General features: G+C 42.6%; 1 long non-coding RNA gene across 1 annotated transcript in view; it reads left to right on the forward strand.

Moving 5' to 3' along the window:
• The window catches only part of LOC146858335 (uncharacterized), a 362,152-nt gene extending 345,078 nt beyond the window's left edge, over positions 1-17,074 (forward strand). The window contains exons 2-3 of the long non-coding RNA XR_014979681.1: positions 6,778-6,873; positions 16,028-17,074. This is a non-coding gene — a long non-coding RNA (uncharacterized LOC146858335). The remainder of the gene's footprint in view (positions 1-6,777; positions 6,874-16,027) is intronic.
• Positions 17,075-18,953: the final 1,879 nt, after the last annotated feature.

Genomic DNA, 18,953 nt, shown 5'->3' on the forward strand with positions numbered 1-18,953 from the left:
CCAGACAATGATTTAGAACATATGGTTGCAATGGCTGTGTGTGCAACCAGGTTTTGTTTGGTCAGTGCATATGTGTGATTGTCAACCACATCATTTCTCAGGCCCAGTGTCAGACATCTTGACAGTCCCTTCCCACTCCCTGTGAGGCGAGCATGGTTCAGTGTGAGCTTGCTGGGCCATGTGGGTGGGTGTGGATTGTCTGTGACTGCAACTCCCATCATGTTCTTGGCTACACCCCCCTTCCCAGCATGCCCATACTTCCTTCCTTTTGACTCTGCTTCCATGTGAGGGAGTGTGACAGCAATGGCAAGATGGCTGACTGTGAAATCCTGGTGTTTGTTTGGCTACAAGTCCAAAGAGAGCCCCTGTGCTTCACACAGCAGCACCCAGTATGGGGTATCTTTTACTGATATTTCACTGAGGTGTGGGGCAATGCATTCTACCCGGTGAGTTGTGTGGAGTTTGTGTTGAGGGGGGGTGTCTCCACATGCTGGTAAGTATGGTCAGAGCTGTCAGTCCTCCTTTCCACCCGGCCAAACATCCCACCATGAAACGTGCTTCCATTGGAGGGCGTGCAAGTTGTCTTTCAGGATGTCAGTCAGTGGTGTCCTGCTTCTGATTTGCACACAACCCCTACCAGGGCCTTGTGCTCCCCACAGCAGAACCCAGTGTTAGCCATCTTGTCAGTTATTTTCCACTCCCTGTGATGTGGGCATTGTTCAGAGAGGTCTTGATGGGCCAATCAGGAGGGGGAGCATTATCTGAGACTACAAACCCCATCATGCTTTTGGATACACTCACTTCAACTGCATCCCCACTATTCCTTCCTGTCAGCCAGCTGCACTGTGAGGTAATGTGTTTGTGGTGGTAAACTGTCTGGCAGTGTTTATTTTGCTTTGTGCCATTGCCTTGCTCTATTTGTTTGTAGGGTGGTGCATGTCATGACACAATTCCAAGTCACTATGAGTTGGCAGGTATTGTGTTTGTCTGACTGGCATACACATCTTGGGATGATTATTGGTTACTGTGGCTTTGCTTGCGGTGCATGGTTTCACTGTCCATTTGCCACACAATATTGGGTATGTTGTTTGTGTACTCACCAGGCTCTGGTATGTCTGTTAGACCATGGACGCTTTCTGGTGGTAAGATGTCCCGCACCTTCTACTCCCAGGTCCTGAGGTAGACTGGTTTGGCAGAAGGGCCACCGCCGGTGCACTGACTCAGGGCGTGATCTTTTTCAATGAGTTTCATGACCCTCCTGCGCACGTCATACCACCTTTTCTGGATATCGTCCTTGGTGCTTGTGCGTTCACCTTGTCCACAATCCTCGCCCACATCTTGGTTTTCTATGACATGGGGTCCTTTGGCCCAATGTACCAAACAAATGTGGCTCTACTCTGATGATCTCGTCACCCGCACTACTAACTCACTATCTGTGAACTTTGGATTCTTCTTTGGGGGCATGGTGATGGGTGGTGGTGGTGAGTGATGTGTGTGTGAGGTTGCAAGTGAGGGTGGGTTAGTGTTGGTTTTGCTAGCTGTGTGTGTGTGCATTTGGATGAGGTGCTGATGGTGTGTGAGTTGTGTGATGGGTGAGTTGTGAGTGTGTCTGTGGTTGCTGTGTGATGGTGTTTGCTGCTGGCTGTGTCTCCTATTTGCAAGGGATCATGGTAGTGATTGCAGTCCTTTATATGGTTGGAGGAGTGGGTGTGTCTTTGTCCCAGGTTTTTTTATCTGATATTTATTGGCTTTGTCATTGCTTGCTTGGTCCTTTTTTGTCTTTTTTCCTTTGGGTTTTGTAGGCATGAAGGAGGCGTCGGTCGCGGAGATCTCTATTACTTGTGGGCCCGGTTTTCTGAGTGTGTCGGTCGTGCGGCTTGGTCTCCGTGCGAGTCGGTCTGGTTTTACACGCATTGCATTGCGTGGGTCGGACATCCCGGGTGCGTGTCGTTCGGGTTCATTCCAGGTTTGTGTCAATCGGTGAAACTCGTGTTGGTTTTCCGGCTGGATCACTATTTTCCCTACGGCTTGTATTCCGTACGTGTCGGTTGTATTTCACAGTTGTTGCATCGTACTGCATGGGTCATACGGCGCTGGTTCGTGTCGGTCGATCTCCGGTCCAAGTCTGTGTCGGTCGGTACGATTTGCAGCCGGAATCGGAATCGACCCCTTTATGTACCGCTGAAATTGAATGCCAAATGCACATTAGTATCACATGCTTTATTGGCTCACAGTATTTTTTTCCAGAAAGATTTAGGGAACTCCAGCCTTTCTGAATAACTCTCTCTCTCTCTCTCTCTCTCTCTCTATCTATCTATCTATCGAATACTCAACGCGTTTTGGGAAACCTTCTTCGGGAGGAAACTCATACACCTTGGTTTCTTAAGATTGACAATTCTAAAATTTGTCTAAATGTCCTCATTGGGCTGAACAGAAATATCTAATTCAAACCAGAAGAAGATATTGGGGAGAGGATGTGGTCTGACGGCTAGATTGCCGACTTTGGAGCTGGGAAACCAAGGTTGAAACCTCGGGGTCGTGTCCGCTTCCTGTGATTCTGGGCAAATCACTTACTCTCCCCATGCCTACCAAAACAAGCATTGAAAATGCAATAGGTCTCGCCTTTGATTAAGTTAAAGCCATTTGCTTTGCTAATGGTATTCTACAGCAAAGCAAATGGCTTTAACTTAATGAAAGGCAAGACCTATTGCATTTTTAATGCTTGTTTCTGTGGTGGCAGAGAAGCTCTTTGCCCAGCCAAAACCAGTTTTGTCCTCTCTGGTGCAGCTGCACCGGTCTGCCTTACAGCATTGTGTAAGGCAGACCGGTGCTATTCAGGTGCAAGGGAAAATCCTCCGCCTACTCTGAATGCAGCCCAGGTCTATTCAGCCCAGCCCTGACTCATTTAGGAAAGGCTGGACAGACATCAACCCCTCCCCCCCGGTGGCTGTCTGAGAGAATGCACCTCTCCAGCCCCTGTCACTCCAAAGCCAGACTGTCAATACACAAACCAGCAGAGGTACACAGGATAGCAAAGCAAGAAAATACCTACTTTCTAAAAGTGGTATTTTCAAACACACAATATAAAAATCATCGGTACTAAAAGATGCATTTTTATATTCTGAGTTCAGGCATACTAAACTCCATCTTTCTATCTTGTCCCAATGTGAAGTTATATTTATTAATGTTATAAATAAACTCCCATTCTATCCTACAGGACAGATAGCCTTTCAATAGTGAAAAACAAAATACACTGTATTTCACTTTCAGGACATGTCACACACACCAGTATATGTCCTACATTTCACGTACACTGCACCATGCCCAGAGGGGTAACTTGGGCCAACCTTAGGGGTATCCTACATGTAAGAAAAGGGAAGGTTAGGGCCTGCCAAGTGGGTGCACTTGCCAGGTCGACATGGCAGTACCAAACTGCGCACAGACACTGCACTGGCAGGTCTGAGTTACCTTTACAGGCTGCTTATGTGGGTGGCACAATCAGTGCTGCAGGCCCACTAGCAGCATTTGATTTCCAGGCCCTGGGGACACACAGTGTACTGTACTAGGGACTTACCAGTAAATCAAATATGCCAATCATGGAATCACCAATCCATAAACACAATTTACAGGGAAAGTATATGTACTTTAGCACTGATCAGCGGTGGTAAAGTGCCCAGACTCATACAAACAACAAAAACAGGTCAGAAACAGAAGGCCAAAAAGCAAAACATCTGGGGAAAAACCTGCTGGACAAGCCAGGTGTAATAGGGGCTTATTACGATGTCAGTCAGAGTTACCTCCAATTGACATTGTCGCGGTCTCGAGACTGACCGTCCTCCGGTCCCAATACTGCAATTACGATGCAACAGCACATGGTGCGGTCGCAAGCTCCCATTTCTCTATGGGCGCTTGTGCTGCAGTCGGAAACTGGCCACAGCACAAGCTCCCATAGAGAAATGGGAGTTATTGGTAATCCCTGCACCGCGTGTCAGGCACCTGAAGGTGCAGTGATTAACAGAGGGCACCATAGGTGCCCCCCAGGGCCCCAACCGGAGGCTGCTGAGGCACGGGGGCCCTGCTAGGGCCCTAAAATCGCTTTCTGTTATGTGGAAACCGACATCATAATCACCACGGCGGAAACACCATCCATAGGGGATATGTGTGGCCTCCGACTGGCCAACGGGCTCCCGTCAGAAGCCAGTCGGTCCAACCTGGCAGTTTAAACTCTGACTGTTACATTGTAATTAGGCGGGCGTACTTTAAACGTACGATGTCGGTCAGTGAGCCACCAATGAGCGGTCGGAGGCTCACCGACCGACATCGTAATGAGCCCCTAAATGTCTATATTGCACTCCAACAGACTGTACTCATCTAGGTGCATTTATAACACATGATTCTACTGCTGAATTCAATCAGAGCTCAAAAAGGCAGGCACATTTAAAGGTGCTATAAGAAATCCCAAAGGGACCTGTCTTTGCTATGTCACAGACTGCTAAGCAGTGTGAAGTCATCCTGCAGCTCAAATAGTCTATTGCTCTTAGATGCTAATTTAAAAGAAAGAAAATTTCAACATGAGCTGAGTAGTTGGAAACAAAGAGATGAATGCATAAAGCAAGCTCTACATTCAATGCACTGGTGTTTTTGTGCCGTATACACTGTTTTTAGGTCTTCCTGATATACAACTTTCAGCTTTCTGTTTGTGAAAGACTTCTTGTGAATCATACTAAAATCTTACAGCCTGCATAGAGTTTGTCTATTGTTTACCATGTCCTTACTTCTTATTCAATGGTTTGCCTTCTTCTTGTGTTTGTTCCCAGAGCAGGATTGGTAATCCAAGAGCAGCACTGGCAAAAATGCTCAATTCAGCCACTAACTCCTCGTCTCCTAGCACAGTCTTTCTTTTTCCATCCATCCATTCTCTCTTCCCTTCTCGCCTCTCTTCTCAATCTATTATCACTTTCTCTCTGCTTTCCCTTTACTTCCCTCTCTTTTTTTCTTTCCTGAAGCCTCCCACTTGGCAGCTGCAATTAATCTTGGTGAGTTGGGCAAAGTGACAGAGGCACCAGGAGCAGCCCATGGCATTTAAAACTGGCCTCCGAGGGCTCCAGTCCACAGGGGAAATACCCTGTGGAATAAGAAGCCTTTCATGCCGGTTTGTTCCTCCACTGAAGCACTGCTTCTTTACCATCCTTGAGATTGTATGTGTTGTATCCTTCAACAACTCACATTTAGTAAACTACTCTTTTTCTTTTGTCTGTAAGCACTCCATGAGATTGCATGTTTTTCCATGCTCTCACTACTGCTTCCCCAAATATCCGCCACTGCACGCTCCTTCACCACACTTTCTCTCTCCCTCATGGGCATTCCATACATGTGCTCTGTGTTACACCCTGTCCATTGCTCTCCCCCACCCCTGGCTTTTTTATTGTATTCTTTCTTTTATTCACCCCTCTGGTCTCAAGCGCTCTACTGCTACCTTCCCACCCCACTGTGTCTCTTCCCCAACCCCACACTCCTTCACTGCATACAGTCCTTGAAAAATATTTTAATTATTTATTTTTGGAGAGTCCAGCAACTATCACTTTCAACTGGGCCACTATGCATTTAATAAATAAAAATGTATTTTTTTTAATTCACACTTCAAGTGGTGTCTCCCACAATGGTGGCTGCTTCTTTGAATAGGTCTTGCATTTACAAGAGTTTCAGCTATTGGTATTGTAAATAACAATGCATTTTATTTATGTGTTAATTATCAAAACAGATAAATAAAAAGCATTGTTATATACAATGCCAGTAGCTTAAACTCTCGCAAATGTGAGACCTATTGCATTGCAAATGCTTGTTCCTTATTGCAGATGTTGCACCGTCCCTGATAAAAGCATTTTTTTCTATTTTTCCAATGTTGAACAGAATTAGCAAAAAGCACTGACAAAGCCAATAGTTCCTCATTTGCAGGCAAAAGCCAATACCTATTTGCTTTGCCAATGCTTGCTGTAATTTCTCAGAAGGATGCTATGTAAGTGGCTGTCCAGGCTAGTGGTGAAATCTCTCTGGGCACCGAACCCTATATAGCCTGCAGCAGGGACGAGATATTCACCCAGAGCCCCCTGGCAGCCTCCAGCATGTGGAACGGTGCCTCATTTGCATTCCTTCCATCTAATTGGGATTCCCACGAGACTGAAAACAAAAACTATCCCCAGCATCTGTTCAGTCATAATGTAAAAGGCTCTCGCTTGATTTCTCAGGGAACATCCCTCTCAACTAAAAATATCTGCAGAGCTGGGGAAGAAGAGTTGTGATTTATATGCCGCTAAATAGGGCCCTCGCACCCCCCAACACAGCTGTGGGAGGGGGCTTGACTAATAGTATCCTGCCAAAGTAAGGGGTCATACCCTTCTTACACAAACTTATAAGCAGGGCAAACCTCGTCCAACAGAGAAAGAATAAAGCAGTCACCACGGGTTTGAAATAATAGAAATTTGCAAACCCACACAAAAACACCCACAGAACACTGGTTGTGCCAGGGTTGGTGCACTTCAAGATTTATGCAACCCCAAAGCTTATGCAGTCGTAGACATGGAAAAATAATGACTCCCGAAGCAAACTCTTCTGCACGCCAATCTATTGTTGATGTATGGTAACAGTTACTTTCGGCTCAGGTTATTTTACATGCAACAAAACAGGCAGTACACATAACCTACATATACACTACGACACATACACCACATATATATGTATTTTCTGATATTAACATGTAGTGTTTACCTATCTTTACAGCAGTGGCACATCACTCCGTCAGGACACCGGCAAGAGACCACCAGCCCATCGGGAACATCCTAATCGGCTCAGCGGTATACCGCCAGCCCGACAGAGGTAGAGTACTCCAGCTGCAGAATCTAAATACAGCGGGTGGGAAAGCCTTCAGTTCGGCAGTGTCTCAGTCACGGCACCACGGCGGGATGGCTGGAAGACCGGCAAACTTGTAATCAGGGCCTTAGTCCCCTTATGGACTATTTCGAAGATACATGGGTTGGCAGACCGCATCGATCAGGGCACAGATGCCAAGCAAAATTCCAGATAACATAGTGAAATGTCTATGACAGCACCCTGGCACTGGAAGCCAAAACAAACAATGTAGTGGAAGGATGGCATAATGCCTTCCTATCCACACTAGGCAAAACTCAACCTACATTATACAAATGAATCGAAACATTACAAAAGAACAAAGCTATCAAGAACTGAGAATAGAACACTCTGTTACTGAAATTGGCCCTAAACTTAACAAACAAACTAAAAAAATGTACAACATGCTATAAAGTAAAGTCAACATTTTTATGAATAACAAAGGACTAGAATACTTACAAGTAATAACCAAATCTATCCTCCAAAAATACATGTGAATCTACTAAAATCTACAACATACTCTAACACAACAAACCATATGTCTTTTTTTTATAATAATATAAATAGTTTATTATATCAGCGAACACATTGTATACAACAGAAACTTTATCAATCACTGATATAATAAAATATTTATATGAATAATATATGAATAATATATATATAAATATATATATATATATATATATATATATATATATATATATATATATATATATATATATATATATATATATATATTCAAATGGAGAACAAAAACTGCTGCCACACGACAGATCGATTTTGTTGAAAAGAACGCACTCACTCGTATTTCCAGAGGTTTTAAGGCGGCTTTATTTTACAATCATTGCCGTACCCTGGGAGTACCATTTTTGAAGTGAAAAAGAGAATCCTGGAACATGTTCGAGCCACCATACATAAAGATCGATCAAACTCTATCGCGAAACATATGGAAAGACACCACGAAGGAAAATGGGAGTTATTGAAATATTGTGCCCTATAACAAATTACACAATCCGAGAGAGGAGGAGACCGCCCAAGTTTCGGCAATTCCTCCGTTCTTTCAACTTTCATGCCATACGCGTTTCTGGCCACACGTCCCTTGTTCACTGGCTAAGTTCATGGAGGGAAGTCAGGTGGGCAATCAATGACGCTGAACTCACAGCGTGTTTTAAGTCCTGCCTTAGGGACGTGTGGTCCAGAAACGCGTATGGCACGGAAGTTGAAAGAACGGAGGAATTGCCGAAACTTACCTGTCTGTGTTCTTGCCGCCAGCCAATAAAGAATTTAACCTGCAACGTGTGGCGTTTCCAAGTGAGAGTCCCTTGCATATGGAATATTAGCGGCTCGCTCTGGCCGCGGAAACGCCCCCCCGCGAACCAAGCGGGTCCACGGCACCGATGATGGAAGTGGTGACAAAGGAGTTGCATGTTTCATTGAAGGTACGGGTGGCAACATGCAAGCGGGATTTCGTTTTGAGCTACATCCATCTGTGAATACAATCTGGTGGGAGGGACACAAGGTGGCCTTCATTATGGATTTAAGACTCGGAATACCAGAATGCACCTATTGTTCACGCCCACTAAGGCAGGACTTAAAACACGCTGTGAGTTCAGCGTCATTGATTGCCCACCTGACTTCCCTCCATGAACTTAACCAGTGAACAAGGGACGTGTGGTCCAGAAACGCGTATGGCACGAAAGTTGAAAGAACGGAGGAATTGCCGAAACTTACCTGTCTGTGTTCTTGCCGCCAGCCAATAAAGAATTTAACCTGCAACGTGTGGCGTTTCCAAGTGAGAGTCCCTTGCATATATGGAATATATATATATATATATATTATCTACTGGCAGTCGCCAGTAGATAGTTATAGTTAGGACCGTGTTTCCATAGGAAATCTGAAAATTCTATTTTGAATAACTTTGGCGCCGGTTGACGGATCCTCGCGAAATTTTAAAAACTAATGGGGCGCTCCGCTCAGCTCCTACCCTGGAAGTCTCTGGGTGATTCGTCAAGCGGGGGCTGAGAAAAAAGGGGGGTCCCAAAACATGTTTTCCCCATGCATTTTCCCATAGCACCTTTAGTCGAAGGTACAGCCCGAACGGCTGAACAGAATTACTTGAAATTTGGCAAAGAGGTAGTCCTCAGGTCAGGGATGTGCCTTTTGCATATATGGTGTCAATCTGTTCAGTAGTTCCTGAGAAAATTGCAGTTAAAAGTACATAAATATCTATAGGCGCGCACCGTGCGCGCACTGTGCCGTGCGCGAGCGTAATTCTGATTGGTGGTTACATGTCAGTCAACATTCGAATCGGTCGAAATCAGGAAGTGTTGTCCGCCATTTTGTGTGTGACAGTGAAAAAGAAAGGTGGAGAACGTGAAAAGGGGGCAGGGTACAGAGTTCCTGACCCCCTAGCTTTTGTCAGGGGGTCCCTGAAGGACCATGAAGGGTGAAAAAAACATTTTATTTTATTTTTTTAAATCACGTGGTGCGCGCACGGTGCGCACACGGCGGAAAAAAAATCATAAAGAAAATAGAATTAAAAATCAAATTTAAGTGTTTAGATGTTAGGTGGCTCTAAAAAGAGCCGTTGTGTTAATTGAGGGACAGAGGAACAAAAAAATGGCAAAAATTATAGGGTGCCGCACGTGTGCTGCTGTATCTTGCTCTCTATTAGGGGAATGCTGATGTCCCCATAAGAGAGAAGAGCATTGCACGCATTGCACCGTATATGCACCCTCTTAAACAGAGGGTGTATATCCAGAGGAACAGAAGCAGGTGAAGCTGCCGCCGCAGATGAAGTGCTCGGCTGAGCTGCCGATGATGTGCTCGGCTGAGCTGCTGCAGATGTGCTCGGCTGAGCTGCTGGAGGGTTTTCTCTAGCAGCTCGAGCATAAGCCACAGGATGTACATCTCTAACGTGCCTGATCATAGTGAAGATACTAAAAGAGTATTTCTTTTTAGGATCTCCTCTTGAAAAGACACCACCACAAAGAGTGCAGGTGACTTTTGGAGCATTCACCTTCTTCTGCTCCTCTGGAAAAGTGAAAAATTGCCACTGTACGGAGCACGCGCGCATGCGCGAATGGAGCACGCGCGAACGGAGCACGCACGACGTACGCATGCGCACGTGGAGCACGTACGCATGCGCACACGGAGCACGTACGCATGCGTGCACCGTGCGTGCACGGTCAAAAACACTTTAAAAAAAAAAATAATAATAATTAAAAGTGTTTATAAGTTTATAGAAGATATTAACTATGCTGTTCAACTCTATCCAAATAAAAAAAATAAAAAAAACGGAGCCATTCCATATTACAGGATAAAGTTAATCTAGAACTATATATATAGGTAGTTTATTGTAAAATACATTTTAAAAAAATATAATAATACATTCATAGATTAGCATTTAAAAAACCTTGCAAATTCACTTAAAAAACCATAGGTTTCACACACGTTATAGTTAGAAATTAGCATTTAAAAAACATTTGAAATTCACTAAAAAACCATAGGTTTCACACACGTTATAGTTAGGAATTAGCATTTCAAAAACCTTGCAAATTCACTGAAAAAAACATAGGTTTCACACACGTTATAGTTAGGAATTAGCATTTAAAAAACCTTGCAAATTCACTGAAAAAACCATAGGTTTCACACATTTTATAGTCAGCTGGACATTTCACTCGTAAAAAAACAATGAAATTCCCCCGTTATAGTTAGTTCAGCTAACTATAACTCGCGCGCCCGCAATCCACTGCTGATGACGTCACATATTACATCACTCATGACATGGTCAGTGACATCACTCATGACATCACTCATGACAACTCAAATGACATCACTGATGACGTCATCCATGTGATAAATTACCACATCCTCTCACACCCTAATATAACCTTTGATACACCAACTCAAAATTTAAGAGTTCCATTCTCAAAACCATACATACTGCAATACCAATAACTACATACCCACTTATTAACTCTTAGGTCTACATACACCTCCACTCATTCACCTGTACAGTCACTCATACTTACAGTCACTCCATACAAAACTATCATATGCATTTATACACCAATATAGACACTCACACACTACCAATCATCCATAGAGGTACTCTCACACCTACTCAGTCATGCAAATAATCACACTCCCATTTACTCACCTATGCGGTTATACACACTCAAGTTCACTTACTCATAAAAATAGTATCACATTCTTACGCTCTTATAGAATCATTGATACAAGCACACACTCATCCATACAGTCACTCTCACAATCACACACTCTCACATCTACCCACTTATATACTCTTACACGCATATATACTGCCTTTCACATATGTAGTTAGTCACAAATGTACCACTGAGATATACATTCAATCCCTAACACACCCATACATACACTCACTCAACCATACAGTCCATCACAGATGCACTCTTAAAACCATGCACCCATAGAATCACCCACTCACACATCTCTGCATAGAGTCACACACACCCTACCCACACAAACACTCAGGAACCCATACAGATACTGAGACAAGCAATCAATAACTCATATAGACACTTATATAGGTATTCACAAAACCATGCCGCCACTTATACACCAACATACAGACACATACAAACATTTACACAGTTTAGTCACTAGTCTGCAGTAAGATACATTTAATGACTCACTTATAGAGTCAGTTACGCACCAAAGAAAATCATCCATTTACACACTTGTACACCCACTCATTCTTCAACAGGCCTTTCCCTATATATATTAAACATATTAAAATTGTTCAGAAACACATACTCAATGGATGATGTCATCAGTGATGTCATCAGTGATGTCATTTGAGATGTCATCAGTGATGTCATGAGTGATGTCACTGACCATGTCATGAGTGATGTAATATGTGACGTCATCAGCAGTGGATTGCGGGCCCACGAGTTATAGTTAGCTGAACTAACTATAACGGGGGAATTTCATTGGTTTTTTACGAGTGAAATGTCCAGCTAACTATAACATGTGTGAAACCTATGGTTTTTTCAGTGAATATATCTATATATATATATATATATATATATATATATATATATATATATATATACTAGTAACCAAGTAACCAACTTAGAATAAATGTAATCCATAACATCATTTAACTACAACAGATAACAATACCACATATGGAAACATAAACAATGCAGTATAACATTTCCCACTGAAAACAAAAAAATGATCTTTATTTAATATGTACTAATCATAAATATGTTAAACAATATTTAAGCAATGTATGTACAAAAGTTTTAAAAATGTGTAAACATGATATTGACTATAGAATAACTTGTGAAGATGTATATACTAAAGTTGGGGCAAATCTTAAACACTAAATGAGTGACATTTACTATTCCCACTCCAATCCAAATGAATTCGGGGAAGGTGTTGGACACTAAGAGGGTAACATTTACTATTTACGCTCCAATCTAAACCAATTTGGGGAATGTGTTGGACACTTAAATGGTGAAACTTACTTATCCCACTCGAATCTAAACCAACTCAGGGATGGAGTTGGACAATACTATCCAACCCCCCGACGCCGCCCTTAGAAGGCTCTCAATCACTGGCAGATGCCTTGGCCAGCTTCTTCGAGGAAAAAGTCAGTTCCATCTTCCAGACTTTCTCACGCTCTGCCCCCCTACCTTCTTCGAGTCCTCCCCTTACGAGCACTCAGCCAATTTTACTATCTTTCAACGCCGTGGATAAGGATCACATTCAATGTTTGGTAGCCAGCACTAAATCCGGCTCCCCCCTCGACCCATGTCCCCCTTCCATTCTCAACCGCATACCGGAAGCAATTTCCCCTTCGTTGTCTACCATATGCAATGCTATGTTCGCAACAGGTATATATCCCTCAGTCTGGAAAGAGGCGATTATAAAGCCATTGCTGAAAAAACCAACGCTAGACCCTCTTATCCCAGCAAGCTATAGACCCATCGCCTGTCTCCCATTTCCAGCAAAGATTTTTGAAAAGTCCATGAACATGCAGCTATCAAAATACATCAACGACAACAATCTGCTAGATGACACACAGTTCGGTTTTAGGCAGGGACACGGGACAGAGACGGCACTACTGAAAGCTGCAGACGAAATCAGAACAACCATGGACAAGGGAGGATCAGCAGTCTTGATACTCCTTGATCTCTCCGCTGCATTTGACACGGTCGATCATATCACCTTGATCGACCGTGTCGCAGCTCTGGGAATAGGAGGAACAGCTAAAAATCTGATTGCTTCGTTCCTCGCCAATCGCCCACAGACTGTCAAAATGGGTAACGTCACCTCCCAGACCTTCTCACTCCCCTGCGGCGTTCCACAGGGCTCCTCGCTAAGTCTGACGCTTTTTAATATCTATGTATCGGACTTGGCGAGGGTGATAAAATCTTATGTTATTGCCCTTACCACGTACGCCGATGACACGCAACTAGTACTATCGGTGTACAATAATGGAGCTAGCGTGGCAGCCAACTCTCAGGAGGGAATGAAGGCAATAAACTCCTGGATGTCATCAAACTGTCTTAAACTTAACTCTGATAAAACGGAGGTGATGACATTCGGGAGCTTGAAACCAGCATGGTCCCCACAATGGTGGCCACCGGAGTTGGGATCTCCCCCCCAACCGGTGGTTAAGGTCCGCAACCTGAGAGTCACCTTTGACAACAAACTGACTTTCCACCATCACACCAATGCTGTTGTATCATCTGCATTCTACACCCTCAAAAAAATCAAGAAACTCCTTCCTTATCTACCACAGTCAGCCGGCAAAACACTTATCAGTACTTTAGTGTTTTCTAAAACGGATTACTGCAACTCTCTGCTTCTTAATGCTCAGGAAGGAGTCCTCAACAAACTCCAGACCGTGCAAAACGCGGCTGCCAGAACCTTACTCTCTATTTCCAAATTCACATCTGTCTCCCATCACATCAAAGAGCTCCACTGGCTCCCAATCAGGAGCCGAATAAAATTTAAGGCCCTTTGCATAGCCTATAAGACCCTTACCCACCCAGGGCCTAAGTTCCTAAAAGAAGCTCTACGCCCATTGGAGCATCGCAGAACCCTTCGATCCTCCACAGCTTTCATGCTGTCTGTCCCTCGGACAAAAAAGGCCACTTGGGGAGACAGGTGCTTCACTACAGCCACTGCTAAATTGTGGAACAGCCTCCCACTGCACATCAAAACCGCCCCCACGCTCCTTAAATTCCGAAAAAACCTCAAGACATGGCTTTTCTCCTCTGCCTAACCCCCTCGTCAAAGTGTAGGAAGTTCTGTGATCACTAGCGCCGAGACACTTGTATGGGTATTTGCGCGCTTTAAAAATAGCAAAAAATAAATAAATAAATATTCCCACTCCATTCCAAACAAATTTGGGGAGGTGTTGGACACTAAAGGGGTGACATTTACTATTCTCACTACAATATAAACCAACTTGGGCAAGGTGCTGGTCATTAAAGGGATGACATTCACTATTACTTATCCAATCCAAATCAATTTGGGTGAGGTATTGGACACTAAAGGGGTGACATTTATTGTTCCCACTTCAAAATAACAAACTCTAAGAAAGTGTTAGGAACTAAAAGGTGTGATATTTACTATTCCCAATCCAATACAAGCCACTTTGAGGAAGGTGTTGGACAGTAAAGGGGTTTCATTTACTTTTCCCACTCCAACCTAAACCAACTTATAGAAGGTGTTGGACAGTAAAGGAGTGAGATTTACTATTCGCACTCCAATCTAAACCAACTCAGGTAAGTGGTTAGTCACTAAAGGGGCGAACTTTACTATTCCCACTCAAATCTAAACAAACTTAATGAAGGTGTAAATAACCTAAAAATGCAAATTAATTACATCCAATTCAAAATAAAACTTTTTACCTACAACATAATACTTCACAAATACAAAATACATCATTAATACTGCACATTATCACAGTTAAGGACATTACATATTTTTCCAAAATGTAATATTATACCACACTAATTTAAACTACTATTATTTATATAAAACTTAAATTAAAAAAGAAAGTTTATTTTTTACTTAGTAATACACTTTCAAAAATTGCAATTCATCGTTTGTACCCTTCAAAAAAATGTAAAAGTTAATTTAAAAAATGAAACTAATTTTCTAAATACATTTCACCAAATTATTAAAATGTTTTTCATTTTTACAATATTTTTTCTTTCTAAATATTAGTTTTAAAGTTTTTAATACAATGACAACAATTCCATACCAACAATTAATAATTTGAATTTAAGGTATACATAAAGACAAAGATACAATTATTTTAAAATTTCATAAATATTTTTAAATATTTCATATTTTATTTTCGAAAACACATTGAAATAGATCTTTTTTCACATTAAATTTAAACATAAAATAAAAAGTATAATATAAAAAATACATTTTAAATGAATTTAAAATGTTTGCATATCTAAAAAAAAATACCCTCAATTACAAAATTATAATGTCATTTTTCTTTTAATCTCCCCACCCTTATCCCCTGTTAACCTAACATCCTGCTCCTAAAAGAAAATTTCAGTTCTTAAAAAAAACATTAAAACAATTAGAAAATACAAATTATAACAGTTGGTTAAATAAAAATGATTTTAAAATGAAAACATATAAAAAAAATATAAGCACATAGAATAAAAAGAAAACATTACATACTATATAGGGAGTGTCACCTAGCATCACACAGGGACCAGGGCCTCGCTGCTGTTTCTAGAGTGGCCTCTGAGTCATAGGCACTAGCTGTCCAGTGGCCGACTCTTCCAAGAAAGGTATTTTGGGGATAGGAACAAACTGACATTCTATGCAATAGAGCACGTACTCATTAATATCAGAGGTGGTAACAGAGTTCTTACATTACGGAGGAAGGAATCCAGATAAATCTTAGATCTGGACACCAAGAGTTCCCAAGGCCTCAATTTGGAAGAAGAACTTAAAGTGCATGTGGGGTAAACTTGATTATCTTGTACTTGCATTGGCTCACTTTGTTTTGTACTTTGAAGTTTTATGGTCTATGGTTTCCCAGAATGATAACTAGTTTAACCTGTATATATGTTTTCTTTTATTGCAGGAGGAAAGGAAGGGGAACTCTCCATGCGGGTGCGGATGTACTCCCTGGAATTCCCCAACCCTTTTTTTCTAGAGTGCACAATGGTGTGCCGCATCTCACCTCACATACAAGCTGGTGCCTGTTAGACTGTGTGCATGTCAATGTAAAATATGTCTGTTACCCTATGACATACTATGTTAATTGTTTTGACTCATACATGACATTGGTGTCTGTCTAATGAAATGTGGCGCAGTGTAGAATTATATGCTTAATCCATTTGGTATCATGCAAGGAGCTCAGTACAGCAATATGGATTGATTGTTGTTTGAAGCATGTTGTACTATAGAACTGTCTACACACATATATTTGCATTTGACAATTGTGGACTTAACAGCTCTGTAAATGGTCCTGGAGGCATGCCTTCATTTTCATTACTTTTACTTTACATTTATTGCTATATTGACTCCAGGACCATTTGATACTATTAGATATTTTATTTGACAACACACCGTTACACATGAACCTAACCATTTTGAGTCTGCGAATTTCAACCCGATGGGCTTTACCCGAGTCCGCTAGTATGGCTTTACAACATTTGACATATGAGTTTTATTATCTTTAGCCTATGTTTGTGGTAGGTGTCATCTTGACATAATACTGTGTAACGTTTACTGGATGATGTCACCATGTTCATCCAGTCTGCCGGTGTATTTTGGTGATATCCATTGCGAGGGAAGTCCATTACCAAGTTCGGCAATATGGTTACATTACTCTACTAGAGGGTCCATAACAGTGCAACTATATATTTCTAATGAATATGAACAACTATGTTATGTACATGAGTTTATCAACATATTTTACTTTGCACCACCTATTTGTTTATGCATAAAAGGAATTTGTAAACATGTGTTAAACGAATATGCTGCACAATCTTGCATATTTCACTTTGTCACTTGTCCGTCATTTATGTTTTTCACTTCTTAATGGGTTGGTCCCTTTGAGGAAAGTTATGTGATCAAGATCGAAAGGCGTCAGTGTTTTGCACAATAAACTTCATGGTTGACAAGTCGGAAGTCTACGTGGTGTGATATTTGTGTGGATTTATAAATATACCTCATGCTCCTGCTTGCACCAACAAAGCAAGAGGCAATCGAGCAGAACCTTGAGCTTCAAGCATAAGCTCATTCAAAGGTATGGAGGACGCCGCGCCGCTGATCTTTTTCACAGCCGTATCACCAATTACGCCGACGCGTTTCGAAGTTCATCTTCTTCTTCAAAGGCAGATGGTGAGATGGAACTGCACAGTCAGGTCACAGCCTCGCAAATACTCTTAATTGCGCGCCCCCTGATGGGCTGTTCTGAATGAAGCTGCGCAAGTTGCTATGGGAGTCGTAGTGCCGGCGGGAAATGCGTTCCCATTACAGTGCTTTCATTGTCCTGCTGAAATTCATTAAAAGCCCTTGAATGGGCCTCAGCGGGCGGACTCCTCTTCAATGCAAAGTTGTAACCTCTCATGCAGAGGCCGGTAGATACCAACCCCACTAGCCCCCTGTATTCATGGGGTGGTGCACTCTCGGCCGTATGGCTACTGCCTAATATATCATGCTCCTGCTGGCACCAACAAAACGAGAGGCACTCAAGCACAACCTTGAGCTAGGTGTGGGGAGTCCCAGCGTACGATTTCTCTGTTGGAGCACAAGACTCACTTGCATTGCTCCAAGAGCAGTCCTGCCGTCCTGTGGGCTCGGCGTCCTCCGGATTCGTCGACTTTTGGGATGTCTTCTACACTGGTCTTTCTCTTTCTCCCGTAGTCCTTCCCTCTTCGGTTGGTGCCTCAAGCTCCTCTTTCGTGGCGTCCTGGCTTCCAGCTGAGATCTCCGTCATTGGTATCACCACATCATCCTAGACTGCACCCTTTAAAATCTGGGACTCCGGCTGCGGTCTTCCGGAGTTTTGAGGATACACTGGAACAGGATATGAATATCCTGTGTGGAATGATGTGGCGGGCTTGTTGGGGTTATCAGGACCTGGGTGGGGATCTATGTCGGACTGATTAGACAGTAATAATAATCAAATGTATATTTCATTAATTCACACACTGCAATGTTTACTGAGAGTGATTGACATAAAAAAGTCAAGTTTTATTATTAAAATAAATCAACATGTCTTTGAGTCTTTCTTTTAACTTTTTTCAGGCCACAAAATGCAGCCAACTTGGAGTGCTTTAAAAGATATGGTAAGCTCTCCTGGGGTCATGAATTTAATGACCCAGGAGGCTTATGGTCTTTTTTTTATTTTTTATGTTGATGGGGGCTGAAGCGGTCTGCAACCCCCCACAACATTAAGAAAAATGCTAGGTGGTGTCTCTGCCCCTTCTAGGGGTACCATCAGAATTGTTTTTAAAATCACAAAAAAGCACTTGCAGGGCATTACTGTGAGCCCCATTTAGGAGCTCACCTGGGACAGCAACCTCTTAAAAAAACTTTTGGGGAAACCGAGTGCCGTTGCTGCACAACCTGCTCTGTACAAGCGGCCCCAACGGCTGCACAGAGGTCTACAACTTGTTTCTGCTTTTCTTTTTCTTTTTTTATCAAGTTTGATTTGAGACTTTCCTAGCCTTTTTTAAGTCACTACATCGACAACTGTGTTTCCTCACTCTACACCAGGGGTACTCACAAACTTTCTCTCGGGTGCCAAATTTACAGTGTGGTTTGTAGCCGAGGGCCGCACCGGTGGGGGCGGGGGCAGTGGGGGAGGGGGCGGGGCTAGAGCAAGCAAAAAAAACTGTGACCATGAGGTTGAACACAGGCCCCTGCAGCAGACGCCTTCGTCCACTGAGCCACCAGACCCGGCATTCCCACATATCTATCTATCTATCTATCTATCTATCTATCTATCTATCTATCTATCTATCTATCTATCTATCTATCTATCTATCTATCTATCT

The sequence above is a fragment of the Triturus cristatus genome, chromosome 3_2 (assembly GCF_964204655.1).
Source record: "Triturus cristatus chromosome 3_2, aTriCri1.1, whole genome shotgun sequence".
Lineage (NCBI taxonomy): Eukaryota > Metazoa > Chordata > Amphibia > Caudata > Salamandridae > Triturus > Triturus cristatus.